This window comes from Rhinolophus sinicus, chromosome 6 (genome assembly GCF_057876585.1).
Source record: "Rhinolophus sinicus isolate RSI-liver-muscle chromosome 6, RSI-T2T, whole genome shotgun sequence".
Lineage (NCBI taxonomy): Eukaryota > Metazoa > Chordata > Mammalia > Chiroptera > Rhinolophidae > Rhinolophus > Rhinolophus sinicus.
Window position 1 is genome coordinate 14040006 of NC_142506.1, and position 6709 is coordinate 14046714.

At 36.6% G+C, this 6709-nt stretch overlaps 1 long non-coding RNA gene across 1 annotated transcript; it reads left to right on the forward strand.

Annotated features, from left to right (window-relative positions):
- Positions 1-426: 426 nt before the first annotated feature.
- On the forward strand, positions 427-6084 carry LOC109435447 (uncharacterized). The gene is made up of 3 exons (XR_002135972.3): positions 427-546; positions 1632-1728; positions 5962-6084. It is a non-coding gene; the product is annotated as an uncharacterized LOC109435447 (long non-coding RNA).
- The last annotated feature ends 625 nt before the right edge of the window (positions 6085-6709 follow it).

Genomic DNA, 6709 nt, shown 5'->3' on the forward strand with positions numbered 1-6709 from the left:
TCAAGCTGGGTCCCAGAACTGAAAGTTAGGTGAAGCCACATGAGTTACACTTGTAACTGCCAACATGTACCATGAGAACACATCCTTGTGGTTGCAACCCTCCCTGCCCCTGCCCCCCCAACACACACACACACACACACACACACACACACACACACACACACAGAGCAGAGGTGTGTGGAATATACTTTGTGGCTGAGTACCAAAGGGCAAAGAGTTAAAATCAGTACTGGACCTCAGCCTAACTAGAACTGAATCACCACCATGGGAAGGAAAGCCTGGAATCCAGAAATAAATCTGAAATTTTATTTAAATTCATCATTGTCATCATTATTATTTGATTCTTTTAAATTGTAGTGGTGGCCAAATTTTATGGATTTGACATTATGGTAGAGGAACAATGACTTCTTAGCCCCGGCAGCTGCCTGATTACACCCATGGTTACCGAAGTGCACTTGAACAAAACATAAAAGAAACTTACTTTCAGTTGGCAGGGGAGCGATTTGGCTGGCTTTGGCTGGCCCTGCGGTACAGAGCGCTGCTAATGTAAGTTGCCACAAAGTTATTAAGCTTTTCTTCCTCTCCAACATAACCAAAATAAAGCCTTCGTAGACTCAAAACAATAAGGAATTTTCTTCTAAAAGCATTCTTGTAAAGCCTGTTGTTTTAAAGTTTGAGTTGAGAGAACAAAATGTTTTTTGGTCTGTGTTTTCCTCTAACCCTCGTCTTCTAACACTTCCAGGTCTTACTTTTATAATAATGAATATACGTTTATATTTCAATGGACTGTTAGAATGTTAAGAAATAAAGAACTTTTTCCTTCTTGCGCTTGAAGTTTTTTATTTTGTCTGGATCAAAGATATGTATAGATAATTATATAGAGAGAGATATAAATATCTATAAATCCTGAATGTTTTAGGAATGAGTTTAAGGACTTCCAAACTCTTAAAATTTTGAGATAACTAAGCTTATATCCTATTTTTATTTGTGACTATTTCCCAAATATTATTTTGCATTAAAATATTTATACATGAAATTAAATAACTAAAAATTAAATGAAGCTCTCAGCACTTAATTGTTTAATATTAAGGACACTAATACACCTGATAATTTTACAAAATTTGGATTAACTTAAAACATATTATTTGATTTTGTATTATTCATATTTTACATCTGCTTCTGACTCAAAAATAATGTTTTCCCAAGTTATCTAGACAAAATCACATTAAATGCCATTTTTTCTACTTTCAGAAATTATTTTCAAGTTCTTAATTGTTTTTGAACAAAAATGAATATAGTTCAAAATTATCATGGTTTATTGGCTACATTTTAATCTTACAATAATGAATATACATTTATGTTTCAGAGACTTTCAACATTTCAACTAGTAGAGCATTTAAGGTGATTTTTCACTACAAGTTGTATCTAACTTGACTACTTGTTTGACATCGAAACATTCATGTATTCAGATATGAATATTCAGAATGTTCAGATAGTGACAATAAGTTCAAATGCCAGTGCTGGCGCCCCACCCAAATGCCAAACGCACTCATACACTAGGGAAAGTCAACAGGAACTTTTACAAACAGAAGCACTGAGCCTCTTTCTCTGACGGCTTTCTCTAATCACAGGAGCTCACTCAGCCTAGTGGGGAGACCAGAAGTACGGAGGGGATAAGCTACCCTCTCCACTTTCCAGAAGCCCTTTGTCAATAATCGATGGGATTTGGTGAGTAAATGCCTACCTCAGCTACCACCTTTCAGCTGAGAGGACTCTCAGGTATGTTCTAGTGTATCCACCCGAGGTTATAATTTTAGACTTGAGACCTCGTTGTCTAGTAGTAACAGGCTCAATAACATGCCATTATTGGCTGCCTTCCCTTCCCTGTATCATTTCTCACTCACCTACTAATGCTTTATTGACTTTCCTCCCAAATAAACAACTCACAAGCACATCCTTTGCTCATAGTTGACTTCTAGGGGAACCAAATCTAAGACATACACAATCATATGACTGAACCCACATCAGGAATGCTGGGAGTAATATTAAAATGGGCATTTGGCCCTTCCACCTTCAAAACCCTGAGGACCAAGACAATTTCAATATCAGATTTTTACTGAATGAATTACAATGACAAAAGGTAAAAGAAAAAATAATATGGCTATATGCTGTTCACAAGAGAAATTCCAAACAGCATGGCATGGAAAGATGAAAAGTAAATGGATTGAAAAGATTTTCTAGTAAAATGTTATGAGAGAAAGAAAATAGGCATATTAATATTAATAGCAAATCAAAATCTTCAAAATCGGCAAAGAGGATTTGTTAAAAAAAAAAAATGTATGACAGCTACAGTCCCCAAAGATGATGATACTATAAGTCATGAACTTGTATGTACTTAGTCATGGAGCATCTAGATATAGACATATTAAAATATAATTTTAGGATGTTTCAAATCTATAGTCAAATGAAGAAACTTTAACAGAAATCAATAAAGAACCAAAAACTCATAATGATAACATTAATAAGCATGATTTAATGGATATATGTTTCTTTTTTTGTTGTTGTTTTTTTTGTTTTTACTCAACTAAGCATAGATCTGTTTTTACCTTAACATGGTCACAAAATATTAAATGTGAAGTAAGTCACAAAAAGTTTTCACCAAATTTCACAAGGCATAAATCTGGCAAGCCATATCTTCTAATCCCAGTATAATAAAATTAGAAATTCACAACAAAAGGGAAATAAAAATAAATTCATTCAGATTTTAAAACACTTGTCTAAATTATTCTTAATTAAAGAAAAAATAAACAGTGAAATCACAAACTTTTTAGAAATAACCAAAATTCAGATAACTTTAAAAGTGTTGTGGTACATGAAAGTTTATAGCCTTCAATAGTTTTATTAGAAAACAATACATTTTGAAATGAAATATTTCAACTCATGAAGCCATAAAGGAAATATTTTTAAAAAATAAAAATGAAGTGAAAACATAACAAATATGAATGCAGGAGACGATACGAAGTAAAAAATAATAGCTATAAAAGGGGAAAAAATGATATTTAAAAGAGGAACACATTCTAGTGTGGCAAAAATTGAAAGTTTCCCCAGGACATTTAATCAAAATGTCTTCCCAGGCCAAGAAACACTATCTTCATTACTCAAGTTTTTCTAATTCATATTTCCAAATCACAAAGCAGGAAGAATTTGTGCACTGGGTAAAGCTGCTATTTGGAATTCTCTATTTCCTTTGTTGACACCGTATCGCCACCATCACCATCACGCCCGCTCCTCCTCCAGGACCCCAGCCAAGGCCACATTCTTATTAAGCCTGGCTCAGTTCAGCACGACTTAAAAAGCCCTGACACACTCACCTCTGTATAAGTCGCTAACTGCCAGTTTATAAAGGTGGACTCTTCCGTCTTCCGTGTTAGTCTGAAAATTGTTAAGCCTGTATCAGTTGTCTATGGCTGCATAATAAATCACCCCAAACTCAATGGTTTAAAATGACAAGGACTTATTATTTATCACAATTCTATTCATTAGCTGTGCAATTTGTCTTCTCATTTCCTCTGGCTCACTGATGCAGTTGCTCTCATGCAGAGAATCAGCTGGGCTTGGAGGGCCAAGTTGTCCTCACTCATGTATCATAATTGATGCTTGTTGTTGGCTGAAGTGACTTAATTTTTCTGTATGTAGCCTCTCATCCAGGAGACGAGACCTAGCTTCCTTACGTGGAGTCTCAAGACAGCATCCTACGAGGACAAAGACAGAAGCTAGAAGCCTCTAGAAAGTTAGGCTCTGGCACTGACAAATGTCACTTCATCCACATCCTATTGATAAAGGCAGCATATCAAGGCTAACCTGGGTTGAAGGAGCAGGGTTATGGCCTTCATCTCTTAACGGAAAGAGCTAGAAAACATTATGGCCATGTTTTCAATCTACCATAAACCCGACTGTCTTTGTGACAGAAACCAACTAGATGCTCACCAACGCTACTTCCACTTTCTGCACATGAAACTGAACTGTATTTCCCAGACTCCCTGCATGTAGGTTGTGTCCAAGGGCTTGAATTCACGGCACTTCCAGGCGTAGCATGTCCCCTATGGTCTGTCTTCCAGCAACAGCATGTGCTGAAGATGGCAACATCACAAAATGGAAGGAACACAGAGCCCTTTAGGGTTTCTGTGGGTTTTTGTTTGTTTGTGTGTGTGTGTGTGTGTGTGTGTGTCTGTTGTGTGGTTTTTTTTTTTTAAGAAAAACACATCTGAATTTTATTGAACTTTGACATGAACGAGAAATAAACTTGTATTGCATGAAGTCAATGAGACTCAAGCACACTACAATCTAGCATGCCCTAACTAATAAAACCTTTCAGAACAAAAAGAATGAATCTCAAATAATGGGGTAGAGGACATGGCAGAACTCTGGTGACAGAGATTTTTGGTCACTGTTTTTGTTAGGAATTGAGGAAAAAACTCCCTCTCATTTTATGCCATTTGGGAATCTCTCTACTTCCTCAACATCTCTCCTAATGATATGTTAGCCCTTTAGGCTGTTAGGACCCAAGATGATACCGAAGAAGGGACTTCCTACTGTGGCAGAGATCCACTTGTATAGTATATATTTGTCACAATTCCATCTCACAATTAAACTACTGCTATTTCTAGAAAAGAGATAGCTGCTAGGAGCATATGCAAACACCTGGGGACGTGAGCTTATGACTAGCTTAGAAAGATGCTATCTTTGATGATAGTTCCAAAATTATTACTATTATTATTATTATTATTGCACTCTTGGTCTCTCATTATTTCTCATCTCACTCCTTAGATATATTCCTTTCCATTGGGACAGCACTTACAGAATTTCATTCTGAAAGACCTCCTTAAGAGGCTAGTTTTTCCTCTGGTTCATAGCTGCAGCAAGTCAGTTAAATGATCAAGGATCAAGTGGGTCACTGGGAAATTTTTATCCACTTTCCGGATTAAAAACTCCTCTGCGTGTGTTAAAGATGTAAACCTGTCCCCGTTATGTCTGGCAGCGATGCTGCTGCTGAGAAAAACCCTCCCAGACCAGGATCTATCCAAGATCTATTTATCTGTCCGTAATCCCTCTGTTTATGTGTTCTTAAATGACCATGAGGCCAATCTGGAACTGGAAGATTTTGCCACAATTTAGACAGATGGTTTCAGTATATGTGCATAAAGAAAGTAATGCTGGAAATGTGAAAATAAAGATATGTTTTGTGCCATTCTAAGTTTTTCTAAGAGAACAAAGATAAAATAACAAGGGAGCATAGGAGGGCTTCAGTGTTACTAAACCATACAGTGTGATCCTCTCACCTTAGAAGCCTCTGGTGTAACTATTGAATCTCTGCACTAACATATAGATGGTTTCTTTAGCCCAAACGCTTGGGGAAATCTAAACATATGCTCTAGTCATTGCTTTAGAAAACTTGTCTAAGCAATATTAAGTGAATTGTTGCTGATAAAAAGGTGACCTCACTCCAAACCTGAGCCCTTTCTAGAAGTGAAGCAAAACCAAGTATTTCTGGGCAATTTGAAATATAAACAGAGTTGACCATTTTTCAGGACTTTGCATAGATGACACATTTCTGAACCTTCTACTTCAATCCAGTTATCCAAATTTTAGTGTGCTCTCTCTTAGGTGGAAAACCCTAGAAGTCTTGGTACACTTCCAATCTACTGTGTAGAGTCTAGCAATATGAAGATTCATTCATTCATTTACTCATTCATTCGTTCGTGTATTCCCAACTAATGCTCACTAAACACTTATTCTATGTAAGACATGACAACTGATGCTGCAAAACCCTAATGTGAATCCACCCATCAGCCCTGTCTTCAAGAAACTCACAGGTTTTACAGATGTGTAAACACATTGTTGTGATATAGTATGATAAATGCATAGTTCCTGGAAGAACAAATGCGTGTTTTTTTTTTTCAGATGATGGCTACAGTGGTAACAATATCAAAGAAGTAGAATGGAGGTGTGAAAGGGAAAGAACCCATTTGTAACAGGTTGCCCGGAGACATATTACCCAGAAATCTGTGCGCCACACCAGTGCCATTAATGGTAATTGGCTGAGCTTTGAAACTACTTGTGGTGATGGAAGAGACAAGGGCTGTATATGGATCTTGCACATAAACATAAGGAGGAGACTATATGCATGTGCTTACAAAGCTCCTTGATGCACTACAGAAATAAGACCCGAAAGAGAAAGGGGGTGCGTTGTGGGCTATGGGTTGGCTATCACGCACTATTGCAGTGAGACACCAAATAAGTTTCAGGATTCTAAATTCTAACTTGGTCATTATGAAGATATATTTTTCAAAGTAGGGGGACAGAAAAATATTATTTAATATTGTGTTAACTAGATTTATCATTTTTAAATGGTATGCATTACAAGAAATTTTATTTCTAGCCCCAATCCCACCCACAGGTTGCGTATGTTTGGGAAGCTCGTTATCAAAGAGTCACAGGTTTTTTTCAGGCTGGGCTTCTGGTTTCTTTGGTAATGATATTTCCTCATAATCTTTGCAGGTATTTGACATATTTGTTTCCAGTTAATTTTTATACAAGTAACTACAGCCAAAAGTTTCCCTCTCATCCCTCTTTCTCTCAATTTAATTTGATCTATCTTGAGCTAATTTGAAACAATGGTTTCAGGTGGGTAGACAACACTGTTTATCTG